Consider the following 27,331-nt stretch of genomic DNA (forward strand, 5'->3'; position numbering starts at 1 on the left):
GCCTACAACCATCTAACCCATAAAATCTGGAATCCACACTTCCTTAAATCTGTTGAGTTGTGTAAACTTTAAGTCACTCATTATCCCAACAAATATCAATGTTTTGTTTCAATTGTTGTAGCACCGCAGACCTTGACCTTAGATTTCTCGATTTCAAAATTATGTTCAGGGGTTATAGACCAGAAAGTACTTTGCAGTTCATCCAAACAGTTTCAAAGATAAATGACTTATCAGTCATGGAATAGCTCAGTTATCTAATTATGTGTTAACATTGTATAAACAACTTAATTCCATTGTCTCCCTGGGAAAATTCCATATATTCAATCTCGTTACATTAAATAATTTAACCTAAATCACATATGTACCTTCATTCTTCTAAATTTGAGCCTGTAATGCCACGTTTGCTAGAGATCCTGGCAAACTCAATTCATGCATTATCATAGACATTTTAAAAACTTGAGGATTCTGCTTCTGCTTTTGTTGTACTGGAGTCACATACTAATAACCTTTTTCTGTTGGTATTTAAATGGATAGTGGCAGTGCTAGCTAAACCAGGCTGAAATAGTAATACTGATAATTATAACTTATACAGCATACAGGCAAGGAACTGGAATAGACCACTCAGTCCTTTGAGCTCGCTGATCAGGGTTGATCTGATTTTAATCTCAACTCTGCATTTTGGCATACCACTGATAATCTTTGTAATCAAGAGTCTATATGTCTCTGCCATAACAATATTTAAAGATGCTGCATCTACTGTCTTTTGAGGAGAGAAAGAATCAAAATCCTGTGAGGGAAAATACTTTTTTTCATCTCTGCTTTAAATGGGCAACCACTCATTTTTAGTTCAACATCTGCCCAGTCAAGTCCCCTAAGGATCTTTTATGTTTCAATTACATCACTTCTGACTCTTCTAAATTCCAGGGAATATAGGCCTGGCCTGTCTCGCCTTTTCTCATAAGTCAAACGACTCAATCCAGCTATTAGTCTATTGAATCTGCTCTGGACTACTTCAAATGCATTAACATCTCTGTGTAAGCACAGTGACCAGTACTGTACACAGTCTTACCAATGCCCCCTGTCTAACTAAAACCTAACCTCCTGACTTTTATAATCAATTCTCCTCTCAAGAAAACATAATATTCTATTAGTATTTCCTGATTACTTGCTGGATCTGCATACTAAACCTCTGCAATTCATGCACAAGTAAACCTAGATCTTTCTGCATCCTTTCTATTCTTTCTGCCAAAATGGACAATTTTACCCATTCCCACATTTAACCCCATTTGCCAGATCTTTTCCTATTGACATAACCTAAATATATTCTTTTGTAGGCTCCTTATGTCCTCTTCACAGCTCACTTTCCTGCCTGGCTTTGTGTCATCAGCTAATTTAGCCACTATACCTTTGGTCCCTGCATTCAAATCACTGACCTGAATTGTAAAGTGTTGGGGCCCTAACACATGTCCCTGGGGCACACCACTTGTAACATCTTGCCATGCTGAGAAAGACACATTTATTGCTACAATCTGCTTCCTATTAGTCAGTCAATCTTCTATCCATGACAATATGTTACCACCAATACCATGAGCTTTTATTTTCCACAATAATCTTTGATGGGACACCTTATCAAATGTTTTCTGTAAATCTAAGTACAGTACATCCACTGATTCTCCTTTATCCACAGCACACGTTACTTTTTAAAGAACTCCAATAAATTAGTTAAACATGATTTCCTTTTGACAAAACCATGTTGATGTTGCCTGATTATCTTAAACTTATCCAAGTGCTCTGTTGTAATGTCTTTATTAATTGTTTCTCACATTTTTCCCTGCCAGATATTAAGCTAATTGGCCTGTAGTTTCCTGTTTTCCACCTCCCTGTCTTTTTGATTAAAAGATATTATATATTTTCCCATCTAAGAGATTTTGCCCCAGAACTATTGAGTTTTGGTAAATTAAAACCAACACATCAAATATCTCACTGGTTATTTCTTTTAAGATCCTGGGATGAAATCTATCAGTACCGGGGGATATTTCATCTAATTACTTAGTACTACTTTCTTGGTAATTGTAACTTTCTGGAGTTTTTGAGTCATAGAGATTGACAGCACAAAAAAAGGGTTCTTTGATCTATTCCATTCATGCCAGTCAAAAACAACCACCTAACTATTCCATCTTATTTTCAGCACTTGACCCATACTCTTGTATGCTTTCTTAAATGTTATGAGGGTTTTCTGCCTCTGCCATCCTTACAGGGAATGAGCTTCACATTCCCACCACCCTCTGGGTGAAAAACATTTTCCTTAGATCTCCTCTAAACCTTCTGCCCCTTCCTTTAAATCTATGCTTCTGCTTGTTGTTCTCTCAATGAAGAGGAAAACTCTCATTCTGTCTACCCTATCTGTGCTCCACAAAATTTTAAATATCTCAGCCATGTCCCCACTGAATCCTTTCTGCTCTAAGGAGAACACCCAAGTTTGTCAAATTTCTCTTCATACATGAAACTCTCCAGTCAAGGTAACATCCTGGTAAACCTCCTCTGCACCCTCTCTAGTGCTATCATATCCTTCCTATAACATGGATTCAAGAACTGAACACAATATATAAATGTGGCCTAAATGTTTTTTTATACAGTTTTAACTTAACCTCCACGCTTTTAAACTCTACACCCTTGCCTAATAAAGACAAGTATAAAGCCACTTTACCCACTAGGAGAAAGTGAGGACTGCAGATGCTGGAGATCAGAGCTGAAAATGTGTTGCTGGAAAAGCGCAGCAGGTCAGGCAGCATCCAATGAACAGGAGAATTGACGTTTCGGGCATGAACCCTTCTTCAGGAATGAGGAAGGTGTGCCAAGCAGGCTAAGATAAAAGGTAGGGAGGAGGGACTTGAGGGAGGGGTGTTGGAAATGCAATAGGTGGAAGGAGGTAAAGGTGAGGGTGATAGGCTGGAGTGGGGGTGGGGGTGGAGAGGTCAGGAAGAAGATTGCAGGTTAGGAAGATGGTGCTGAGTTCGAGGGTTGGGACTGAGACAAGGTGTGGGGAGGGGAAATGAGGAAACTGGAGAAATCTGAGTTCATCCCTTGTGGTTGGAGGGTTCCTAGGCGGAAGATGAGGCGCTCTTCCTCCAGCCGTCATGTTCCTATGATCTGGCGATGGAGGAGTCCAAGGACCTGCATGTCCTTGGTGGAGTGGGAGGGGGAATTGAAGTGTTGAGCCACGGGATGGTTGGGTTGGTTGGTCCGGGTGTCCCAGAGGTGTTCACTGAAACGTTTCGCAAGTAGGCCGCCTGTCTTCCCAATATAGAGGAGGTCACATCGGGTGCAGCGGATGAAGTAAATGATGTGTGTGGAGGTGCAGGTGAATTTGTGGCGGATATGCAAGGATCCCTTGTGGCCTTGGAGGGAAGTAAGGGGGGAGGTGTGGGCGCAAGTTTTGCATTTCTTGCGGTTGCAGGGGAAGGTGCCGGGAGTGGAGATTGGGTTGGTGGGGGGTGTGGACCTGACGAGGGAGTCACGGAGGGAATGGTCTTTTCGGAACACTGATTGGGGAGGGGAGGGAAATATATCTCTGGTGGTGGGGTCTGTTTGGAGGTGGCGAAATGACGACAGATGATACGATGTATATGGAGGTTGGTGGGGTGGTAGGTGAAGACCAGTGGGGTTCTGTCCTGGTGGCAATTGGAGGGGCGGGGCTCAAGGGCGGAGGAGCGGGAAGTGGAGGAGATGCGGTGGAAAGCATCGTCGATCTCGTCTGGGGGGAAATTGCGGTCTTTGAAGAAGGAGGCCATCTGGGTTGTACGGTATTGGAACTGGTCCTCCTGGGAGCAGATGCGGTGGAGATGAAGGAATTAGGAATATGGGATGGCGTTTTTGCAGGGGGCAGGGTGGGAGGAGGTGTAGTCTAGGTAGCTGTGGGAGTTGGTCGGTTTATAGTAAATGTCCGTGTTGATTCGGTTGCCCGAGATAGAAATGGAGAGGTCTAAGAAGGGGAGGGAGGACCTGAGACGGTCCAGGTAAATTTGAGGTCGGGGTGGAAGATGTTGGTAAAGTGGATGAACTGTTCAACCTCCTCGTAGGAGCACGAGATCGTGCCGATACAGTCATCGATGTAGCGGAGGAAAAAGTGGGGTGTGGCGCCAGTGTAGCTGCGGAAGATGGACTGTTGCACATATCCTACGAAGAGGCAGGCATAGCTGGGTCCATGGCTACTCCTTTGGTTTGGAGGAAGTGGGAGGATTGGAAAGAGAAGTTGTTCAGAGTGAGGACCCGTTCAGTCAGTCGAAGGAGGGTGTCAGTGGAAGGGTACTGGTTGGTACGGCGGGAAAGGAAGAAGTGGAGGGCTTTGAGTCCTTCGTGATGGGGGATGGAGGTGTACAGGGACTGGATGTCCATGGTGAAGATAAGGCGTTGGGGACCGGGGAAGCAAAAATCGTGGAGGAGGTGGAAGGCGTGGGTGGTGTCCCGAACGTAGGTAGGTGGTTCTTGGACTAAAGGGGACAGGACCGTGTCGAGGTATGCAGAGATGAGTTTGGTGGGGCAGGAGCAGGCTGAGACAATGGGTTGGCCGGGGCAGTCAGGTTTGTGGATTTTGGGCAGGCGGTAGAAACGGGCTGTGTGGGGTTGTGGGACTATGAGGTTGGAGGCGGTGGATGGGAGATCCCCTGAGGTGATGAGGTTATGGATGGTCTGGGAGATGATGGTTTGGTGATGGGAGGTGGGGTCATGGTCAAGGAGGTAGTAGGAGGAAGTGTCCGCGAGCTGGCGTTTAGCCTCAGCGGTGTAAAAGTCGGTGCGCCAAACTACTACCGCGCCTCCCTTGTCTGCCGGTTTGATAGTGAGGTTGGGGTTGGAACGGAGGGAGTGGAGGGCTGCATGTTCCGAGGGTGAGAGGTTGGAGTGGGTGAGAGGGGTGGAGAGGTTGAGGCGGTCAATGTTGCGGTGGCAGTTGGCTATGAAGAGATCGAGGGCAGGTAAGAGGCCAGCATGGGGTGTCCAGGTGGATGGAATGTGTTGGAGGCAGGAGAAGGGGTCGTCAGAGGGTGGGCGAGAATCCTGGGTGAAGAAGTAGGCGTGGAGGCGAAGGCGGCAGAAGAATTGTTTGATGTCTCGCCGCGTGTTGAACTTGTTAATCCGAGAGCGTAGGGGAATGAAGGTGAGGCCTCTGCTGAGGACTGATCTTTCATCCTCAGAGAGGGGTAGTTCTGGAGGGATGGTGAAAACACGGCAGGGCTGGGAGCTAGGACCTGGTGTGGGGCTGGAGCTGGGAGTTAGGGCAGGGTTAGGCGTAGGGGCGGGAACAGAGATCGGAGCGGGGGTGGGGTTAGGCGTGCGAACGGAGATCGGCGTGGGGGTGGGGTTAGGCGTGGGGCGGGAATCGGGGCAGGAACAGAGATCGGGGCTGGGGTGGGGTTCGGCGTGGGGACGGAGATCGGTGTAGTGGCGGGGTTAGGCGTGGTGACGGAGATTGGCGTGGGAGCGGCGTTAGGCGTGGCGACGGTGATCGGCTTGGGGGCGGAGAGGCATGCAGCATGTTCGTTGTGCAGGTGAGTGATGTCACTGGGGGTGGAAGTGGCTGCGGCAATGGCAACCCAGGGGGCGGAAGAGGCTGTGGCGACAGCAGAAATGGTGTTGTTCCCTCCTTCGAATGACTGAACTGGTCCTCACTCTGAACAACTTGTCTTTCCAATCCTCCCACATCTTCCAAACCAAAGGAGTAGCCATGCGCACCCGCATGGGCTCCAGCTATGCCTGCCTCTTCGTAGGATATGTGGATCAGTCCATCTTCCGCAGCTACACTGGCACCACACTCCACCTTTTCCTCCGCTACATCGATGACTGTATCGGCGCTGCCTCGTGCTCCCACGAGGAGGTTGAACAGTTCATCCACTTTACCGACACCTTCCACCCCGACCTCAAATTTACCTGGACCGTCTCAGACTCCTCCCTCCCCTTCCGAGACCTCTCCATTTCTATCTCGGGCGACCGAATCAACACGGACATTTACTATAAACCGACCAACTCCCACAGCTACCTAGACTACACCTCCTTCCACCCTGCCCCCTGTAAAAACGCCATCCCATATTCCCAATTCCTTTGTCTCCGCCGCATCTGCTCCCAGGAGGACCAGTTCCAATACCGTACAACCCAGATGGCCTCCTTCTTCAAAGACTGCCATTTCCCTCCAGACGTGATCGACGATGTTCTCCACCGCATCTCCTCCACTTCCCACTCCTCCGCCCTTGAGCCCCGCCCCTCCAATCGCCACCCGAACAGAACCCCACTGGTCCTCACCTACCACCCCACCAACCTCCATATACATCGTATCATCCGTCGCCATTTCCGCCACCTCCCAAACGGATCCCACCACCAGGGATATATTTCCCTCCCCTCCCCTATCAGCGTTCCGAAAAGACCACTCCCTCCGTGACTCCCTCGTCAGGTCCACACCCCCCACCAACCCAACCTCCACTCCCGGCACCTTCCCCTGCAACCGCAAGAAATGCAAAACTTGCGCCCACACCTCCTCCCTTACTTCCCTCCAAGGCCACAAGGGATCCTTCCATATCCGCCACAAATTCACCTGCACCTCCACACACATCATTTACAGCATCCGCTGCACCCGATGTGGCCTCCTCTATATTGGGAAGACAGGCGGCCTACTTGAGGAATGTTTCAGAGAACACCTCTGGGACACCCGGACCAACCAACCCAATCACCCCGTGGCTCAACACTTCAACTCCCCCTCCCACTTCACCAAGGACATGCAGGTCCGTGGACTCCTCCATCGCCAGACCATAGCAACACGACAGCTGGAGGAAGAGCGCCTCATCTTCCGCCTAGGAACCCTCCAACCACAAGGGATGAACTCGGATTTCTCCAGTTTCCTCATTTCCCCTCCCCCCACGTTGTCTCAGTCCCAACCCTCGAACTCAGCACCATCTTCCTAACCTGCAATCTTCTTCCTGACCTCTCCGCCCCCACCCCCACTCCGGCCTATCACCCTCACCTTAATCTCCTTCCACCTATTGCATTTCCAACGCCCCTCCCCCAAGTCCCTCCTCCCTACCTTTTATCTTAGCCTGCTTGGCACACCTTCCTCATTCCTGAAGAAGGGCTCATGCCTGAAACGTCGATTCTCCTGCTCCTTGGATGCTGCCTCACCTGCTGCGCTTTTTCAGCAACACTTTTTCAGCACTTTATCCACTAGTCCTGATTCCCAAAAGGACTGGTATTCACAAACACGAAGGTCTACCATTCATCTTGTACAGCCTTGCTTGTCCTACCCAAGTGTATCACCTCACATTTATCCTTCCTCCCTTTCAATTCCAGATTTACAACTATTACCGGGGTGTTACTTGTATTCTCTTTAGAAAGGACAGATGCTTTGTCTGCTACCTCTTTATCATCCATTATTAATTCCTCAGACTTATTTTCCAAAGGACCAACGGATACTTTATTAACTCTTTATTAACTATAAATGGAAATAATCTAAAGATGGGTCTTGAAGATTTCTCAACATGGTTGGGATGTGATTATTTCCTTTGGCAGCTTTTCCACTGCAGGATTTAAGAAAGGTCGTTCATACATTGTCTTAGAAACAATTTTTTTTGGCATTTATCTGAAGGTTATCTCATATTTTGTCATTACCTGGGGGCATCAAGTACTTGTTTCTGTCAATTCCAACCAATCTATTCGTATTTTAAAAAAGCATGTCTGTTGTTCACCCTTCTTTCAAATCTTTGATCAAGTGTGACACTAGTATATTCCCCATACTGATTCACATAGAATCAAATAATATAATTTGTTACATTTATCTCCCACTGTATAAGGATCCCACAAACACCTTGCTTACTCAAAGATTAAAGAAAGAACTGCAGATGCTGGAAATAAGAAACAAAAACAAAAATTGCTGGAGAAACTCAGCAGATCTGACAGCATCTGTGAAGAGAAAGTCGAGTTAATGCTTTGATTACAGAGACCCTTCTTCAGAACACTTCTCTGCTTTCTCTCCACAGACCTGCTATTTTTCTCCAACAATTTCAGTTTTTATTTGCATACTTCAAGTTTGGATGAACAAATGTTTGGTAAAATTCCTCCTCAGAAATGCAAGAACCCTGTTGCTTTGGATATCATCGCCAAATTAACCAATCTTGGATTTCTAATCCATAAATGTTAATCTTTGTCTGTATTGCCTTCAATGTCTAAAAAACCTTGTTGCAGTACCTCAACCAGAATATTGTATTTTGGGTATAACAGTGAATTGAACCGACTCAGACTATGTTCTGGGAGTTTGTGCTCTATTCCTCCCAATGTATGGTTAACATAATTTCCAATTGTCTGATTAGATGAATTTTCTTCCATTTCCCTTCATATAGCCAGAAAACAGCTGAGCTTTGTTTTGTGTATGTTCATCTACTACCAGCTAATCTTCTTCCCTCAACACCAATCTCTTCCCCTCCATTATTCCAAGTCATAGAATCATAGAGATGTACAACATAGAAATTGACCCTTTGATCCAACTCGTCCATACCAACCAGATATCCTAAATTAATCCAGATCATATGGGCCAGCATTTGGTGCATATCTCTCTAATCATAACTTTACTATTCATATACCCATCCAGATGCCTTTTAAATGTTGTAATTGTACCAAACTCCACCACTTCCTCTGTAAGGTCATTCCATAGTTGCACTAACATCTGCATGAAAAAGTAGTCCCTTAGGTCCCTTTGAAATGTTTCCCCACTCACCTTCAATCTATTCCCTCTATATTTAGACTCTCCTACCCTAGGAAAAATGCCTTGACTATTCACTCTATCTATGCCCCTTATGATTGTATAAACTTCTAGAAGGTCACCCCTAAGCCTCCAAATCTTCAGGGAAAATAGCCCCAGCCTATTCAATCTCTCCCTATAGCTCAAACTCTCCAATCCTGGCAACATCCTTGTAAGTCTTTTCTAAACTCGTTGAAGTTTCACAAAACATCTTTTCTATAGTACGGAGACCAAAATTGAATGCACTATTCCAAAAGAAGCCAAGACAATGGTGTGTACAGCTACAACAGATAGAGGGAGATTTTTAGTATGAATGCAGTTTTGCACTTAAATAGCTATTGTAAAATGGTACTGGCAAAGTTGGAAGAGCAGCTAGCAATGGGAAGCTATTGGAATTGGTTTTTAGGGCGAAATGAACATCTAAAAAGTTTTTAAAAACTGTAGCACTGCTGCCTCATAGCACCAGGTTCGATTCCAGCCTCGTGCGACTGTCTGCGTGGAGTTTGCACATTCTCCCCATGTCTGCGTGGGTTTCTTCCAGGTGCTCCGGTTTCCTCCCACAGTCCAAAGATGCGCAGGTCAGGTGAACTGGCCATGCTAAATTGCCCATCGTGTTCGGTGCATTAGTCAGAGGAAAATGAGTCTGGGTGGGTTACTCTTCGGAGGGTCAGTGTGGACTTGTTGGCCCGAAGTGCCTGTTTCCACACTGTAGGGAATTTAATCTAATCTTAAATCTAATAAGGACTGTGGATGCTGGAAATCAGAAACAAACCAGAAATTTCTGGAAAAGGTCAGCAGGTCTGGCAGCATCTGTAGAGAAGAATCAGAGTTAGTGTCGGGTCCAGTGACCCTTCATCAGAAAAACTTTTATATTTTTTAAAATGACAAATTCAGCAACATAAATCAGAAATTTAATCAGATTCTGCACATGTGAGTTGTAACAGCATACAACAAAGTTAGAAATCACACAACACCAGGTTATAGTGCAAGCATTAGCTCTCGGACTGCTGCTCCTTCATCAGGTAGCTGTGGAGCAGGACCAAAAGACACAGAATTTATAGCAAAAGATCACAGTGTCACATAACTGAAATTGTATATTGAACAAACCTAGATTGTTGCATTTCAGTTGCGTGACATTGTAATCTTCTGCTATAAATTCTATGTCTTATGGTCCTGCTCCACAACCACCTGATGAAGAAGCAGCGCTCCGAAAGCTAGTGCTTCCAAATAAACCTGTTGGACTATAACCCGTTGTTGTGTGATTTTTAGCTTTATCCACACCAGTCCAATACTGACTCCTCCACATCAACATAAAACAAGGCAGAAAAGAATGACAGATGATAATGCAATAAAATGAATAATGGAAGAGTATATCAAGTAAGTTTTACTTACATTGCCTGAAGTTCACAATTATAATTGAAAAATCATAAACAATTGAAAAAGTGTAAACATTATGAATATTTGGACAGTAACTGCAAAGGTTGCAATGCTACAATATGATCATGTGAATTGCTGAATTGTGGAGCCATTCATAAAAATGATGAATGTCGAATATACAACCACCTTGTGAGGCCCTGTTCAAGGAACCACAGAACTTTAAGGGCTAAGTGTGAGCAATTTCTTAAAGCTTCTACATCAAGGCAAATTGCAACATTTCTGAAGAAGTTGATCACAAAAAGAAATAAATTGTACCATTAATCTTTGCTGTATTTTTTTTATTATGCTTTCCTCATACGAAGATATTTTTCTCTTCTCAGAAGAAGAGCAGTGAAGGAAGTCAACCCCAGTCATGGACACTTGGAAGTTACACCTTAAAGGGAACTGTGAACATCTTATACAAATACCTTCAGAAAGAATTGAGCTATCAATTTAGCAGAAACAAAACAAAGTACTGTGGTTGTTGGAGATCTGAACTCAAAATATTATGTGGCTGAAAATCTCAGCAGGTTTGGCAACATCTATGCAGAGAGAAACATAGCTAATGTTTTGAGTAGGAAATGGCTCTTCTTTAGTACTCAGGAGAAGTACTGAGGAGGAGAACCTGATGGGTTTTATGTTGTTTGATAGGACCACTAATACCTCTCAGAAAAGGAAACCTGCTAGTCTTAGTCTGAGCGTGGGCCCATTAGGTATTACACGACCCATACCAACAACACGGTTCATTCTTAACTGTCCTCTGAAATGCCTGCCATGTCATTCAGTTGTGGTTGATTTACTCGTCATAAGTACTGCATTTGTTCAAGGGCAATCTAGGAATGGGCAATAAACATCCACAGTATGTTAATGAATGATAAGGACATTTTTAAAAAGTGAATTGATAAGAAAATATCTCAGTATACGCTAAAAGTTGACACATAAAGTACAATAAAGCATGTTGCAAATAATTGAAGGAGTGAAAGCTTAGAATGGCTGAATAGTACAAAAATTGCTAACTGTTCCCTTCAAAGGTTAGAGTGCTGTCAGAACACTCAGAAGTTAGAACAGAGCCTAAAGTTCACATGTGCAATTAAACAATCGTAAATGCCTTTTTGATGGAAAACGGTCAGAACTGATAACACCTTGGAGCCAGTTTTTTTTCCAAAATTGTTGCCGTTTAATGTGATCCATAGAAAAATGCTGTCACTAGTCAATGTGTATTAAAGTTAATTGTTGAAAACCACTTTGACTTGAATTAGAAGATGTTGTTACCGACTAACAACTGATTGTTGTCACCATGACGTGCAGGAAATCTACTGGCATTTTGCAACTATGTTGTCAACTAATCTGCTGCAGGCACTTCAGTGAGCTTTATATTTTCATTATTCCACCAGAAGCCCAGTAAATAGGAGGTGAGGCAGTGAGTTAGAATCTTGTTCTTTTATTACTCACATGGAGGTTTGAATCTGGTCCAGAAAAATGTGATGCATGTTACCACCTGGATGTTGATTAAAAGATACCTAACTAACATAAGCGTTGTTGTCTGAAAGCAAAGGTTTACGGCCAAGCATATGCAGCACAACATTCTCTACAAACCAGTATAATATTTGTAGTCTTCCTCACAGGATACAAGTATTGTTGACTTGAGAAGTGGAGTAATGACATGTATATTATCTAATGCTTTGTTTCACCTCATCTTGAGGTGCTCAAGAATGACACTGGCTGAATAGTTATTTTCCCAACAAAGATATTTTTATGGGGCTGATTTATAGTGTATATTTAAACCTGAAAAAGGCTTTATGTCATTGGGTAGTATGGTGGCTCAGTGGTTAGCACCGCTGCCAAACCATCTGAGACTGGGGTTCAGTTCCAGCCTTGAGTTACTGCCTGTGTGGAATTTGCACGTTCACCCTGCGTCTGTGGTGGTTTCTGCCAGATGCTCTGTTCCTTCTATAGTCCTAAACTCTGGAAGTTAGGTGGATTAGCCATGCAAAATTGCCCCATGGTGTCCAGGGATGGGTAGGCTAGCTAGGTTAGCCATGGAAAATGTTGGGTTTGGATGCACTTTGGAAGGTCTGTGTAGACTCAACGGGCCAAATGGCCTCTTTCTGCACTGTAAGAATTCTATGATTTGCAACATAATCTAATTTGTTCCTCAAATAACCATTGTCTCATTCAGACATAGATTTCTGACTATGTCAAATTACTCTCCTCTGCATTGCTTACATTCCCACTAAATGTGGAAGCATCACTCTTATCCTAGGTATATAATGGCTATTTATCCTTTAAGATTTTTTTCATACATTTGCTGTGCTATTATTTATTACCATAACATCCTCACTTGTTTTAGCCCCTGGATATTTCGTGTAATTTGTGTCTTCTCCTGTGAAGACTGGCACAAAATATTAGGTTAGTGCCACAGTCATTTCCTCACCACCTCTCCCCCCCCCCCCCCCCCCCCCCCATGATAATTTCTCCCATCTCTGTTCTGAGGTACCTGAAGAAGGGCTTATCCCCGAAACGTCGATTCTCCTGTTCCCTGGATGCTGCCTGACCTGCTGCACTGTTCCAGCAACACATTTTCAGCTCTGATCTCCAGCATCTGCAGACCTCACTTTCTCCTCAAAGTCTCCCATGGCCAACTGGACAGAAAACTACAAACACATGGGAGCTGGATGAAAGTGGCAAGTCGGATCCTGCAATTGGTTCAAGGGCAGGAAGGCACAAGATTGATGGCTGTTTTTGTAATTAAAAGGCTGTTTCCAGTCTGACTCTGAAGGGTTCGGTAACCAGACACTTGCTTTTAATTAAGACCCCTTTTTGTTTTTGAAAAAGTACTTGGAGATGCACTTGAAGTATCCAAACTTACAAGGCTACAACAAAAACCTGGAAGATAAGATGAGGCTGTTCAGATGATATAGATGAATGACCTTTTACTGTTCCATAAAAATTGCATGTTCCTACTGTGTTCACTCTGATGTACATTGCAAAAAGACACCATCACGTGTTCTGTGAAGGTCTATGCCCTGAAGTAGGGAAACATTTTGCGTAATATATTTAAAGTGATAAAATAATTAAACCGTAACTCTTGATTAGAACAGTCATTCACTCTTTCTCACCTTGACATTCTTGTGAACTTGTTTTTACTGCTACTGTTGAACAGATAAAAGATAAAGGTTAGGTATCAAGTGCAGATGAGTTATTTTCATGATGCTAAAATAAGATGCATCAAAGCTATCCTGGGGGATGGGGTGGCTACCTAATCAGGAGAAAGTGAGGACTGCAGATGCTGGAGATCAGAATCAAGAGTGTGGTGCTGGAAAAGCACAGCCGGTCAGGCAGCATCCAAGGAGCAGGAGAATCGCCGTTTCGGGCAAGAGCCCTTAATCAGGAAGGTTTCTTGACCAAAATGGCAATTCTCCTGCTCCTCGGGTGCTGCCTGACCTGTTGTGCTTTTCCAACACCCCACTCACAACTCTGGCTACCTCATCAGGACATTTGTCACCACAGATAGTGCAAAATCATGAATGGGATAAAGGCCAGTACATTTGATCCTGAAAACTGCCAATCTACTTCAGGATCCCTACAGCGTGGAAACAAGCCATTCAACCCATTGGGGTTCTCACCGACCCTCTGAAGACCATCCCACCCAGACTCACCCCGTACCCTACCCCGTGACCCTGCATTTCCCATGGCCAATCCACCTAGCCTGCACATCCCTGGACGCTGTGGGCAATTTAGCATGGCCAATCCACCTAGCCTGCACATCCCTGGACATTGTGGGCAATTTAGCATGGCCAATCCACCTAACCTGCACATCCCTGGACATTGTGGGCAATTTAGCATGGCCAATCCACCTAACCTGCACATCTTTGGATTGAGGGAGAAAACCGGAGCACCTAGAAGAAACCCAGACAGACACAGGGAGAATGTGCAAATTTCACTCACACAGTCACCTGAGGGTGGAATTGACTCTGGGTCCCTGACGCAGTGAGGCAGCAGTGCTAACCACTGAACCATTGTGCCACCCCTAGAAGGATGAGATACCTCTAAAGTTATTTTGCTTATCAAATAAATGAGTAATGGGGGACATGAATTTCAGTGTCAGTTTAATGCCAGCTATGTTAGAGGTATGTACTATTACAGAACATAGCAAACAACATATCCCTTCAGCTGTTCATAACAATCAAGATGCTGAACACACAAAATCGGCCTGTGCTTGTAAAACTCACATCACTATGTCAAATATTAGAGTGATTCTGTGATTGAGCAACTCTTACTAATGTAAACCTGAACGTGCAAGGAAGTATGTGAACAACGAATTTAGGATTTTTTTGTTTCAAAAATATACTTTATTCATAAAAATCTCTGTGCATACATACATTGTCACAAAAGCAGTTTGGTTCTATACAGTTGCAGTTCAAATAATCAGGCAAAACATTGGACTTTGACTCTATTCAAAAAACCCAAAGACCTCTCTTCCACACACAATACTAATATTTAAATATATTTGAGACACTGGGAGGGTCCAATAACTGAATGGACACCCATTTACCTTCAGCAAGAAGACCTCAGACAGTGGTCTTTCCCACTTTGCCTCGGCAGCAGCTGCCCCAAGCTTTAGTGAGTCCCTCAGCACGTATGTGCCAGTCTGCAACATCCAGTCAGGGTCAACTCCTCCCTCTGGAAGACCAACAAGACCACCAAAGAGCGTCATTTGCGAATTGATGGTCGTCCAGGCACAGCCGATGTTTGTTTCGGTGTGCCTCCTGGGGAACAGACTGTAGAGCACAGAGTCCCACGTCACAGAGCTGCCCAGGATAAACCTCGTCAAAAACCACTGCATCTTTCTCCAGACTCCCTTTGCAAAGGCACAGTCCAGCAGGAGATGTGTGACAGTCTCTACCCTACCCCTCCACAGCTGCTTTGAGGGCTGCGTGCAGAGAGCCCAGGCATTCATTAAGGATCTCACAGGCAATCCCCATCTCACCACCAGCCAAGCGATGTCTTGGTGCTCTTTCAAAAGTTCTGGTAATAATGCATTCTGCCAAATGACTTTGACAGTCTGCTCAGGGAACCACCTGACAGGATCCATCCTCTCATATTCCCTCAGGGTCTCAAGGATGATATGTGCTGACCACTTCCTGATGCATTGTGGTCAGAGGTGTTTTCTATGGCAAATTTTTCTACGAAGGACAGGTGATACGGAATAGCCCAACTTCTTGGAGTGTTTTACAGCAATGAGGCCGGTCCATCCTTAGCAACACCAGAGACAGGTAGAACCTCAGTGCATAGTGACATCTGATACCAAGGGTCTAAAAGCTTGATGCAGCTGCACAAAAGGTGGCCATCAGGATGAGGGCAATGTTGGGTATGTTCTTCCTCCCCTTAAGCACAGTTTTGTATATGGAGTCCTTGCAGACACAGACTATCTTAGACCTCCAAATGAAATGAAAATGGCTTGGGTTACTGAAACAATCCAACTTTGGGGAATGAGCCATACCTGCACAATGTACAACAGAAAGAGTGTCTCACACCTGATAATCAGGTTTTACCCACAATGGAGAGGTAGCAGTGCTTCCAAAAGACCAGTTTTTCTTTTGCGACGCGTTGCTCCCAAGATTTTGAGCATGTCCCTGTCCTTTTGAAGCATATACCCAGCACCTTCAGGTAATCTGTCCTGAGGGTGAAGGGGATGATGGATTGATTGGCCCAGTTCCCAAAAAACATGGCCTCACTCTTGCTTCAATTTACTTTGGCTCACGAAGCCAGTTTGAACTGGTTGTAGATGCTCATGAGTCTGTGTACTGACAGCAGGTCTGAGCAGAAAACAACAAAGTCATCCATGTACTGGGAGGCTTTGACTTGGAGGCTTCCATTGCTTGGAAAAGTCACCTCTCTTGGATGTGCATCCTTCCTGATGGACTCCGCAAAAAGCGCTTTCCAACTCACAAACAAGACAGGAGAGAGTTGGCACCCCTGACTGACTCCAGACCTGATCAGCTTTCTGATTCCCCTCCATTGATTGAGACTGCACTACGATGTTGGTATAGAGCAATCGGGTCCAATTGCAGATTTCCCTCCCGAAAGCCCATTTTGGAGAGTGTGTCCCACATGTCGGTGTGCAATATCCTGTCAAAAGCCTTCTCCTGGTCCAGGCTGATGGGGCAGATGTCCACCCCCTGTTCTGCATGTAGGCAATCATATCCCTGAGGAGCACGAGGCTCTCTGGTATCATCCTGCCCAGTATCGCACTGGTTTGGTTGGGGTGAATCACCAATCCCACAGCAGACCTGATCTGGTTGGCAACGACCTTAGACAGAATTTTGTAGTCTGCATTCAGCAATGATAATGGTCGCTGATTTCTAATTTCCTTCCTTTCCCCCTTCTGCTTGTAGATGGGGTGACAGAAGACAGGAATGACTGGGAGGCTGCATTGTTTGGAGGCCCATGTCATACAGTCTGGCATAAAGGATTTGCTGATCCTCATGATGTCAGACTGGGATGATGCTACCAAGCCATCTTTATCGTTCAGGCTGCTGAGCACAGAGTTCTCCTTGTGCACCTTCTGGAAGAAGAAACATGAGCACATCTCGTCCTGCTCCACGGTGCAGATCCTGGACCAGAAGATTATCTTGGTGGCCTCCGAGGCAAAGAGAGAAGCTTGCTGGTTCTTCGCATTCTGGAGATTCTCTATGACATCAACTCCCACAGTCTGCAGCAGGATGAGGTTCTGCATGGCTTTCTGGTGTTTGGACAGGTTTGCCTGCCTCTTTCTTGCCTTCTGAACATCTTTGCTGATAAAGAACGTTTGTTCCCTTTGACTGATTCCCACTAGTCTGCTGGAGACTAAAAGGTGGGCTTCAAGCTTCTCTAACCTGTGTAATCCCATTTGAGGTGCCCAATGTTTTCTGGGATCAATAGTTTCACGTTCAGCTTCCATGTTCCCTCATCACCCTGCTGGTCATCCTGTAGATGACAGGCAGCCAGCAGGAGGCAATAGTCAGAGAAGAATTCTGCTGCAGACTGTTGGGGGGGTTGACTTCAGTGAATCTGCCCGAGACCATGCAGAACTCAAACAGGGAATCTATCTTTGAGCAGCTAGACCTGTCTAGCTGTGACGAGGTGTATCTAGAATTGTTAGTCACACTCACAATGTGGCACTACATCTTTTAATTCACAGTGCCCTAGTCTATACAGACTTATGTACACATATTGTGCTTTTTCAACTAAAATTTGAGTGACCACAATTCTGCAGTTCATTTCTTAGGAAATGCCTTGAACAGAGCCAGTCTGCTTTAAAATTTAAATACTGCTTTATAGTCAGCTGGTGTTAGTATTAATTCTCCATGGCAACACCACTAACAATATAGTTCATTTGCCAACCAATCAGAGCTCTCATCTCATACAATACAAATGTTGTTTTTCCTTTACTCTGGTATTTTCTGATGAATGCAAGATTAAAAAAAAGTCTCAGCAAAATGTTCCCTTTTTCAACAATACTCAAGTCTGTATTATGAAATGATTATAAAGGTAGATTGTATTATTAAACAGAGAATTGCCAATTAACTGTTAATCAGCTAAAAGTAGTTGGTTCAGTTGGCATTGATTAACATAACAGGAAGTTAAGCTAGTTATTGACATATCAGAGTTATTTTTTACTCTTGCGTGGGACAGGCACATCGCTTGCAAGCCTGAGGAACTGACAAGACTACAGAGATAAGGTAGGAGAATCGGGTTAAGAAACAGATCAAACAATTAAATGGCAGAACAGACTTGATAGGCTGAGTAGCCTAATTCTGCTGTTTGTTGCCGACTCCAAACTGCCCTTTTTGGACAGTGCAGAGGGTAGTTAAGAGTCACTTACATCCAACAGCTTAGCTGAACAACTCCCAAACTGACGTGACAGAGCTAAACACATTCTGATGCTACTCCTCCTTCCCAAAGTGTTGAAGAACCTCAATACCTCTGTGAAGCCAAGCCATGCATATACATGCTGTAGTCTACTGCTGGCAATAGAATTAACATCCATCACTCACAAGGTTACAAACAGACCCTGTGCCAGAATGGAGAATGGGCTTAAAACCTTTTATGGAAGTCCCCTTCTAACAATCAAAAGAAAAACACTGTAGTTGTTAGAAATTTGTCAGTGCTGAGGGTGGGGAGAAAATGTTGCAGGTCTAATCACACTTGCGGAGTCAGAAGTAGAGTTAACATTTCAGATTCTGATCAAAAGTCACAGTTCACTCTAGTTTTTCAAAAAATCTCTCTTGCGTCAGATACTGCGTGACCTGCTGAGCATTTCAAATCGTTTCAGTTTGTGTTGGCTTGCTTATCACAGCAATTTAATTAAAAACATAATAATTCAGAAGGACTAGGGATAATCATATCAAACAGAACTAAGCAAGAGTAGGGTTATTACTTGAGTCATGCTAGGGCAGAACAACTTGTAATTCGAGGAACAATAAATCAAATGTTCAGAACTACAAAATCAGTTAGACTTTGTCCTTTTGCCCTCATAAACTAAACAGTTATTTTCCCCAAGTATCTTGAAGCACTGACAATGCAAAAGCTTTTCCGCTGCTCAATGGCAAGTAAAAGGTAGCAGCATTTTATGTTTAATTTTTCCATTTACTGCAGAACAGGGATGAACAATTGGCTCCCATTCAGCCTCACATCTGTTGTTCGAGGTTCAAAACTAAGCAGGAACTTAAAGGCAGCCTATCTCGCCCTTACAATCAGAAACAGAGTCAAATTCTGGACTAATTTGCTCACTGTGTTCCAAACAAAGGACACGAGTCATAGTCTTACATCTGGTTCAATGTGCGTTTTAATAAAGTAAACCAATAACTTTGTGCGTTTCATTTTCCAAAAAGATGGTGACGGACTGGGACAGAATATTCGAGGAATGTATTGACAAAAAAAAGCCTAATTCTTGATGAAGGGTTTATGCCTGAAACGTTGATTCTCCTGCTCCTCAGATGCTGCCTGACCCGCTGTGCTTTTCCAGCCCCACACTCTCAACTCTAATCTCCAGCATCTGCAGTCCTCACTTTCTCCTGAAAAAATGCTCTTGTGAACTGACCTACTCCCACTGAAATTTGATTTGAGTTGAGATAGTGAGATGGATATTAAAGTTTCTTTTTTTATATCATACTCTATTTGTGGTTGAAGTCGAAGGCTATATGAGGAGAAAAATATCTTGGACCTTGCCAAATGACCCACATTTCGAGAGGAGGAACAGAGAAATTCGCTAAAGGATCACTGAAACCACTCAGTTACCAGGTTAATAGTCAGTTGAGCTCATACTGCTCACTGCCAGATCCAGTTGATCCACTTCAAGCTCTAACGTAAAAAGGCAAACTACTGTAGATGTTAGAAATCGGAAAGAAAAATTAAAATTGTTTGAGAAACTCAGCAGGTCTGGCAGTGTCTGCAGAAAGAGAAACAGTTTGGAATTCAGTGTGACACTTTGGCTGTTCTAGAACGGCTGAATTTTTCTAGCACTTTGTTTTTATTCCAAAAACTAATGGGTGCTCCTCCAGCTGCTCAGAGGATCATACTGAAATGCAAAGGGTATTCTTCTTCCCCTACTTATCTATTCTCTATGACATATTGTATTTTAATGTGCTCTCTCCCACCTTCGCCATGATCATTTCTAACAGTAACTGCACAGAGCTCATCTTTGTCATGATGATGGGCAGAACATCTGATTGGCTACCCTATATAGCTTCCCTCCTCTCAGGAACCTAGTAGGTCAAACTGTCTCCACAGCTTCCTCCGCCCCTATTCCTGATCTCACATTTCTTTTGTAGTTTCTCTCCTCTCTACATTTATGCTCATCTCAACCGTGAAATCCATTTGTACCAACTCACCATGACTCTATTCCCATGAACTACTGACCACCTAATTTCCTCTCCTGCTTCCCACATTAGTTGATATTTTCAATGTCCCCTCTTCAACTCTGCCTTCATTGCCCCCTCTTTAAATACAATCTTGTTGCTCCTGCTTTTGTGGACTTAGCAACGCATCCCAAATTTCCTTTTCCTCTCCAAAGTTTTTAAGAGCTGGTCAGTTCCGAAATCCTTGCCCATTTTGCTTGGAAACCCAAACTTGAATCTAATCAAAAGAGGTTGTTGGCCCCCACCACAACCACAAATTGGGTTTTATCGATGTCATAAATGACATTTTGTGTAACTGCAGTAATGGTAAACTTACCTTCCCTGCACTTCTCAACTAGTTCACTATCTTTTACACACTTGATCACACCATCCTCCTCCAGTGCATCTCCACTGTTGCCCAGTTGGGTCAGACTACTGCATTCCATTCTTATCATCTCAACCTAAGGTATTAATAATGAGCTTCTTTTTGATCTCTCACAACTGTTCCAAATACAGGGAGTGCAGAAGAAACACCGGAGGTCAGGATACATCTATTGTGAGAAAATAGAGTTAATATTTGGAGTCCAGTGATCCGTAAGGCCAGAAGATATAGGATCAGAATTAGGCCATACAGCCTAATGAATCTGCTCTGCCACTTAATCAGAGCTGGTATGTTTCTCAACACCCATTCTTCTACCTTCTCCTCATAACCCTTGACCCAAGAACCTATCCATCTCAGTCTTAAATACAATGGCTTGGCCTCCACAGCCTTCTGTGGCAATGAGTTCCACAGATTAACCACCCTCTGGCTGAAGACATTCCCCCTCACCTTCACTCTAAAGGGTTGTCCCTTCACTCTAAAGGGCTGTGTCCTCAGGTCCTGGTCTCTCCTACTAATGGAAACATCTTTTCCATGTCCAGTCCATCCAAGCCTCTCAATATATTGAAAACAACTGATGTTAGAGATCACAATATGTCAGACAGCATCCACGGAGAGAGAGCCTTTTCTCTGTCGATGCTGTCTGACCCACTGTGATTCCCAGCATTGATTGTTTTCAGTACAGATTCCAGCATCTGCAGTAATTTTCTCCTACCTCTAGTATACTGTAAGTTTCAATCAGATCTCCCCCTGTCCTTCTAACAAAATTGAGTAAAGACCCAGAACTCAACCACTTCTCATATGACAAGACCTTCATTCCTAGCATCATTCTTGTAAACCTCCTCTGGACTCTCTCCAGCACAAGCACATCCTTCCTAAGATATGAAGCCGAAACTGCTCACAATGCTCAAAATGCAGTCTGACCACAGCCTTATACAGTCTCAGCAATACATCTCTACTCTTGTATCCTAATCTTCTTGAAGTGAATGCTAACAATGCATTTGCCTTCTTAACTGCCAACTGAATGTTAACCTTAAAATAATCCTGCACCAGGACTCCTTTGAGAGCCTACGATTCCCAAGTCCCTTTGAGCTTCAGATTTCTGAATTATTTCCCCATTTAGGAAAATAGTCTACATCTACACCTCTATTCTTCACACCAAAGTGCATAACCTTATACTTTCCTGCATTGTATTCCATCTGCCACTTCTTTGCCCACTCTCCTAGTCTATCCAAGTCTTTCTGCAACCTCCCTTCCTTCTTAACATTACCTGACCTTCCACCTGTCTTTGCACCAACTGCAAACTCAGCAACAATGCCCTCAGTTCCTTTGTCCGCATCATTAATATATATCATGAATATTCATTGTCCCATCACTGATCCCTAGAGGACTCCATTAATCACTGGCTACCATTCTGAAAAAGACCCCTTCATCCCATGCTCTGCCTTCTATCAGTCAGCCAACCCTCTGACCATGCCAGTACCTTGCCTCTAACACCATAGGCTCATATCTTATTTGGCTGCCTCCTGTTTAGTACCTTGTCAAAATCCTCCCAAAAATCCAAATAAATCATGTTCACTGGCTCTCCTTTGCATAACTTGCTTATAACCTCCTCAAAGAATTCTAACAGGTTTGTCAGGTGTGACTTTCCCTTGATGAAGCTGTGCTGGCTCAGCCCTATTTTACCATGCTCATCCAAGTACTCTGGAAATTCATTCTTACTAATGGACTCTAAAATCTTACCAATGACTGAGGTCAGGCTAACTGGAGTATAGATTATTTCTTCTGCCTCCCTTCTTTCTTAAAGAAGGGTGTTACATTAGCCATTTTCCAGTCCTCTGACTTCAATGACCCATTCGAACACCCACACTGTTTCCTCTGGTGTCCCCAGGGACCTGTCCTTGGCTGCTTCCTGGTTCCTATCTACATGCGGTTCCATGGCAACAATATCTCAATCCACAGCTTGAATTTGTCTGATGCCACTGACATGACCGAGTTGTACCTAACTACTGCACTACTTCCAATTCCTCCACTGTTGCTACATGATCAAACTATTTTGTCTGCTATCTAATACATGATAATTAGAAAATTCCATCAATTATATATTAGGATATATTAGGAAGACCAAAGCCACTGTCTCTGTCCACACTGTAAACTCTGTTTGCAGAGCCATAGAATTCATGCCCCTCCTTTGCATCTGACTGGGGCTGAATAATTCTGCCCACATTCTTGTTGTCATATTTGAGATGAACATCTAATCAGCTTTCGTGCCAACTTTAAGACAGCTGATCTGCTATTCTATGCTGGAACCCTTATCCACCTCTTTGTTATCGGCTCAATTTTTCTGAGGCACCTCTAGCCAGCCTTCTGAATTATTCACATTCTTTTTGTCCTATTTGAGATGAACATCTAATCAGATTTCGTGCCAACTTTAAGACAGCTGATCTGCTATTCTATGCTGGAACCCTTATCCACCTCTTTGTTATCGGCTCAATTTTTCTGAGGCACCTCTAGCCAGCCTTCTGAATTCTTCACATTCTTGTTGTCCTATTTGAGATGAACATCTAATCAGATTTCGTGCCAACTTTAAGACAGCTGATCTGCTATTCTATGCTGGAACTCTCATCCACCTCTTTGTTATCGGCTCAATTTTTCTGAGGCACCTCGAGCCAGCCTTCTGCATTTCACCTTCCATAAACTTGAGGTCATCCAAAACTCCAGTGACAATGTCCTTATTCTCACCAAGTCCCATTTACCCATCACCTTTATATGCACTGCTTAACTAAATAAGCAATGCCTCAATTTTATAATTCTCATTCATTTTTATTAAACTCCACCCTCTCTCACCGATCTCCTCCAATCCCACATTCTTAGCACTTACATTATTCTGGTTTTGAACACTCTCAATTTTAATTGCCCCAACATTGTTGGCTGTATCCGTAGTCTGTGGAGAAAGTGAGGACTGCGGAAGCTGGAGAGTCAGAGTCAAAAGGTGTGATGAAGGGCTTATCCCTGACACATCGACTCTCCTGCTCCTCAGATGCTGCCTAATCTGCTGTGCTTTTCCAGTGCCACATTTTTCGACTATGTATCTACAGCCTGCCTAAGCACTAACTTCTGGCATTCTCTCCCTCAACTGTTTACCGCTCTTTGCTCCTTTAAGTAACTTCTGAAAGTCTATCTCTTTAACCATCTACTCTAATAACAGCAAATGTGACTCAGTATCAAATCTTGGCTTTATAGCAGTCCTTTGGACAATGTATTAATATATTGATAACTGGAAAACAAATTGTTGGGGTTGTTGATGAAACTTGCTAAACTTGTGTCACAAGCTGCAAACTCAACAGAATTAAAAGCTGAAAGAACTGCGGATGCTGTAAATCAGAAACAAAAACAGCAATTGCTGGAAAAGCTCAGCAGTTCAGGCAGCATCTGTGGAGAGAAATCAGAGTTCACATTTAAGTTTGAATGACCTTTCCTCAGAATTTATTGGTATGGAATTAAGAATTCTGATCTAACATCTGAAAACTGTCACAAATCTAACTTTGTCTAAGCAGAACATTGTATAGATATTAAAAGAGTGGAAGCTGCAGAAATGTCACTCTGAAAATTTACTTTGTATCACAAATTCCTCTATTTAATTCTCTCACAGGACCTGGATGTCAGTCTTTCTCAATATGGATTGTTCCAGGTGGAAAAATAAATTACTGGCTACAAGTATTCTTACCATCATCATTGTGTTTTGTCCTGTTACCCATGGAATTGATATTTTGGTTGTTCCAGTTGATGGAAGTCATTGGATTAATATGAGAATATTAACAGAAGAACTGAAACTTCATGGACACAATATCACTGTACTTCATTCCTCCACAGCTTGGTACATAAAGGAGATGTCTGATATGTATCAGTCTGTAATGGTTCAACTACGAGAATGCCTTAGCCAAAAAGAAACGGAAAGTTTGATACAAACATATCTACAAAAGGCTTTGAATGCCTTAAAGAATGGTTGGACACCATGGGCCTTTGTTCAGCTACGATATCAGCTTTGGTCCACTTTGTATTCATACCATCATTGTGCTGCAGAGCTTACCACTGCAATTTTTAATAACGAAGCTGTTTTGAGGCAACTTGAAGATGCTAAGTTTGACTTAGTACTTACTGATCCTGCTTTTGGTACAGGTCCAATGCTTGCTTACTATTTAAAAATTCCTTTGGTGTACAATGTTCGATGGTTCACTAGTGGGGAAGCTCATTTCCTCTCTGCCCCATCACCACTTTCATACATCCCAGTCCCTGGATCACAATATACAAGCAAAATGAGTTTTCTGCAAAGAATGCAAAATGTATTTCAAAATCTTCTTCAGTTAGCAGCTTCAATGTTTGTCATTCAGCCAATTTATAATGAACTCTGCCATCGCTATCTGAGCCCAGACACAGACATTGAGACTGTTCTCCTAAGGGCAGATGTGTGGCTGATGAGAGTAGATTTTATATTTGAATTCCCAAGACCCACCATGCCAAATATTGTTTATGTTGGAGGATTCCAATGTAAACCATCCAAACCTTTAGAGGCAGAGTTGGAGGAGTTTGTCCAGTCCTCAGGGGAATATGGGATTATTGTCATGTCAATGGGGACCATTGTCAGCTCTTTGCCAATGCATATTACAATGCAAATAGCAGAGGCTCTTGCTCAAGTACCTCAGAAGGTAATCTGGAGAAATGATGGAAAAATTCCTCCCAACATTGGAAATAATACCCTACTAGCAAAATGGATCCCTCAGAATGATCTACTAGGACACCCAAAGACACGAGCCTTCATTGCCCATGGTGGCACCAATGGAGTTTATGAAGCCATCTATCACGGGGTGCCAGTAGTTGGCATACCTCTGCTTTTTGACCAGTTTGATAATTTACTCAGACTTGAAATCCGAGGTGCTGCAAAAGTGATTAATGTCGCAACCATGCAGTCAACACAACTATTGCAGGCACTTAATGAGGTTATATATGACACATCTTATCGGGAGAACATGCAGAAGCTCTCTGCTCTCCACAGAGACCAACCCGAGTCTCCAATGGAGAGAGCTATTTTCTGGATTGAGTATGTTGCCCGACACAAAGGGGCAGCACATTTGCGCTCAGAATCTTACCGACTCCCCTGGTACGTTTACTATTGTGTAGATGTGATGATCTTCCTGGTGTCTTTGTTCCTCATGGTTACAGGGCTGACAGTTGTCCTGTTGAAGAAACTTTGTAGCATTGTTTGGAAGAGTAAACTAAAAATTCAGTAATGTTGAGTCTTTCAGACTGGAAGAGGAGCTTTGAATTTTTCCAATTTTAAAATAAGAGAGTTTAAATGCAGAAGGCAAATGATTAGCATTAGAATTTGGCAGTGTATCAGCCTATAATAGTCCTTTTGTGCAGATATGGACATGGAAATGCAATACTTAAATTTTACAGGGAAGAGCAACATGTATTTCCACATATGTACAATTAACCATCACATTCATTCACAAGTGTTGAAGAATATAGATGAAAATATAGAACATCTTGGAATCATTAGCAGTGCCAGCCATTTCCCCATCCCACCTGTTTTCAAAAACTCACCATTTCCACTCCAACTCATTGTCAGCTTGTTGGGACCTTTGGTTTCTTATACCACATATAAGAACAGGAAGGCAGATTACTACCTAAATGGAATCAATTTAGGTAAAGGGGCAGTACAAAGAGATCTGGGTGTTCTTGTGCACCAGACAATGAAGGTAAGCATGCAGGTACAGCAGGTAGTGAAGAAGGCTAATAGCATGCTGGCCTTCATAACAAGAGGGATTGAGTATAGAAGCAAAGAGGTTCTTCTTCAGCTGTACAGGGCCCTGGTGAGACCACAACTGGAGTATTGTGTGCAGTTCTGGTCTCCAAATTTGAGGAAAGACATTCTGGCTATTGAGGGAGTGCAGCGTAGGTTCACGAAGTCAATTCCTGGAATGGCAGGACTACCTTACACTGAAAGACTGGAGCGACTGGGCTTGTATACCCTTGAGTTTAGAAGATTGAGAGGGGATCTGATTGAGACATATAAGATTATTAAAGGATTGGACATTCTGGAGGCAGGAAATATGTTTCTGCTGATGGGTGAGTGCCGAACCAGAGGACACAGCTTAAAAATGTGGGGTAGACCATTTAGGACAGAGATGAGGAGAAACCTCTTCACCCAGAGAGTGGTGGCTGTGTGGAATGCTCAGCCCCAGAGGGGAGTGGAGGCCCAGTCTCTGGATTCATTTAAGAAAGAATTGGATAGAGCTCTCAAAGATAGTGGAATCAAGGGTTATGGAGATAAGGCAGGAACAGGATATTGATTAAGGATGATCAGCCATGATCATATTGAATGGTGGTGCAGGCTCGAGGGACAGACTGGCCTACTCCTGCACCTATTGTCTATTGTCTATTGTCACATGTTGCTTTAGTTTTAATGTTGTTCTGGCAAGTTATTGAGCCATACAGCATCATGAGAAATGCTTCCTCAATTGCTGCATGGTTCATTTGGTGTTTACTGGCTTGATATTTCCTTGTTGGTCAGTTCTAGATATCCTTACTACCCTAATACTGGTAATGGTAGTCATCGAAATTAATAAAGAATCATTGCAGCATGCTTTTGTTTTTCTGTCTTTCATGATTGTAATGTATAGAGGTTAACTTTTCCACACATGTATCCTAATGTTTCCATTGTACCTTAGAAATGTTACAGCACAGAGAGAATCCATTCGTTCATTTGTGTCTGTGCCGATTGAATAAACTGCCGTGCATTCTAATCACATTTACTAGCACTTGACCTGTGGTCTTGTAATTTACAGTGCTTCAGGTGCATATCCAGGTTCCTTCTCA

The 27,331-nt window shown here is 43.5% G+C and overlaps 1 pseudogene across 2 annotated transcripts; it reads left to right on the forward strand.

Annotated features, from left to right (window-relative positions):
• Positions 1-17,685: 17,685 nt before the first annotated feature.
• LOC122540942 (UDP-glucuronosyltransferase 2A2 pseudogene) lies at positions 17,686-27,098 on the forward strand (annotated as a pseudogene). 2 transcript variants are annotated; one of them, XR_015753859.1, is made up of 2 exons: positions 17,686-17,916; positions 24,105-27,098. The product of XR_015753859.1 is annotated as a UDP-glucuronosyltransferase 2A2 pseudogene, transcript variant X1 (transcript). The 2 variants fall into 2 exon arrangements; XR_015753860.1 differs by lacking the exon at positions 17,686-17,916 and adding an exon at positions 20,619-20,742.
• The last annotated feature ends 233 nt before the right edge of the window (positions 27,099-27,331 follow it).

Source organism: Chiloscyllium plagiosum, unplaced genomic scaffold (assembly GCF_037043375.1).
Source record: "Chiloscyllium plagiosum isolate Xiang-an unplaced genomic scaffold, Cpla_swu_hap1 HiC_scaffold_39, whole genome shotgun sequence".
NCBI lineage: Eukaryota > Metazoa > Chordata > Chondrichthyes > Orectolobiformes > Hemiscylliidae > Chiloscyllium > Chiloscyllium plagiosum.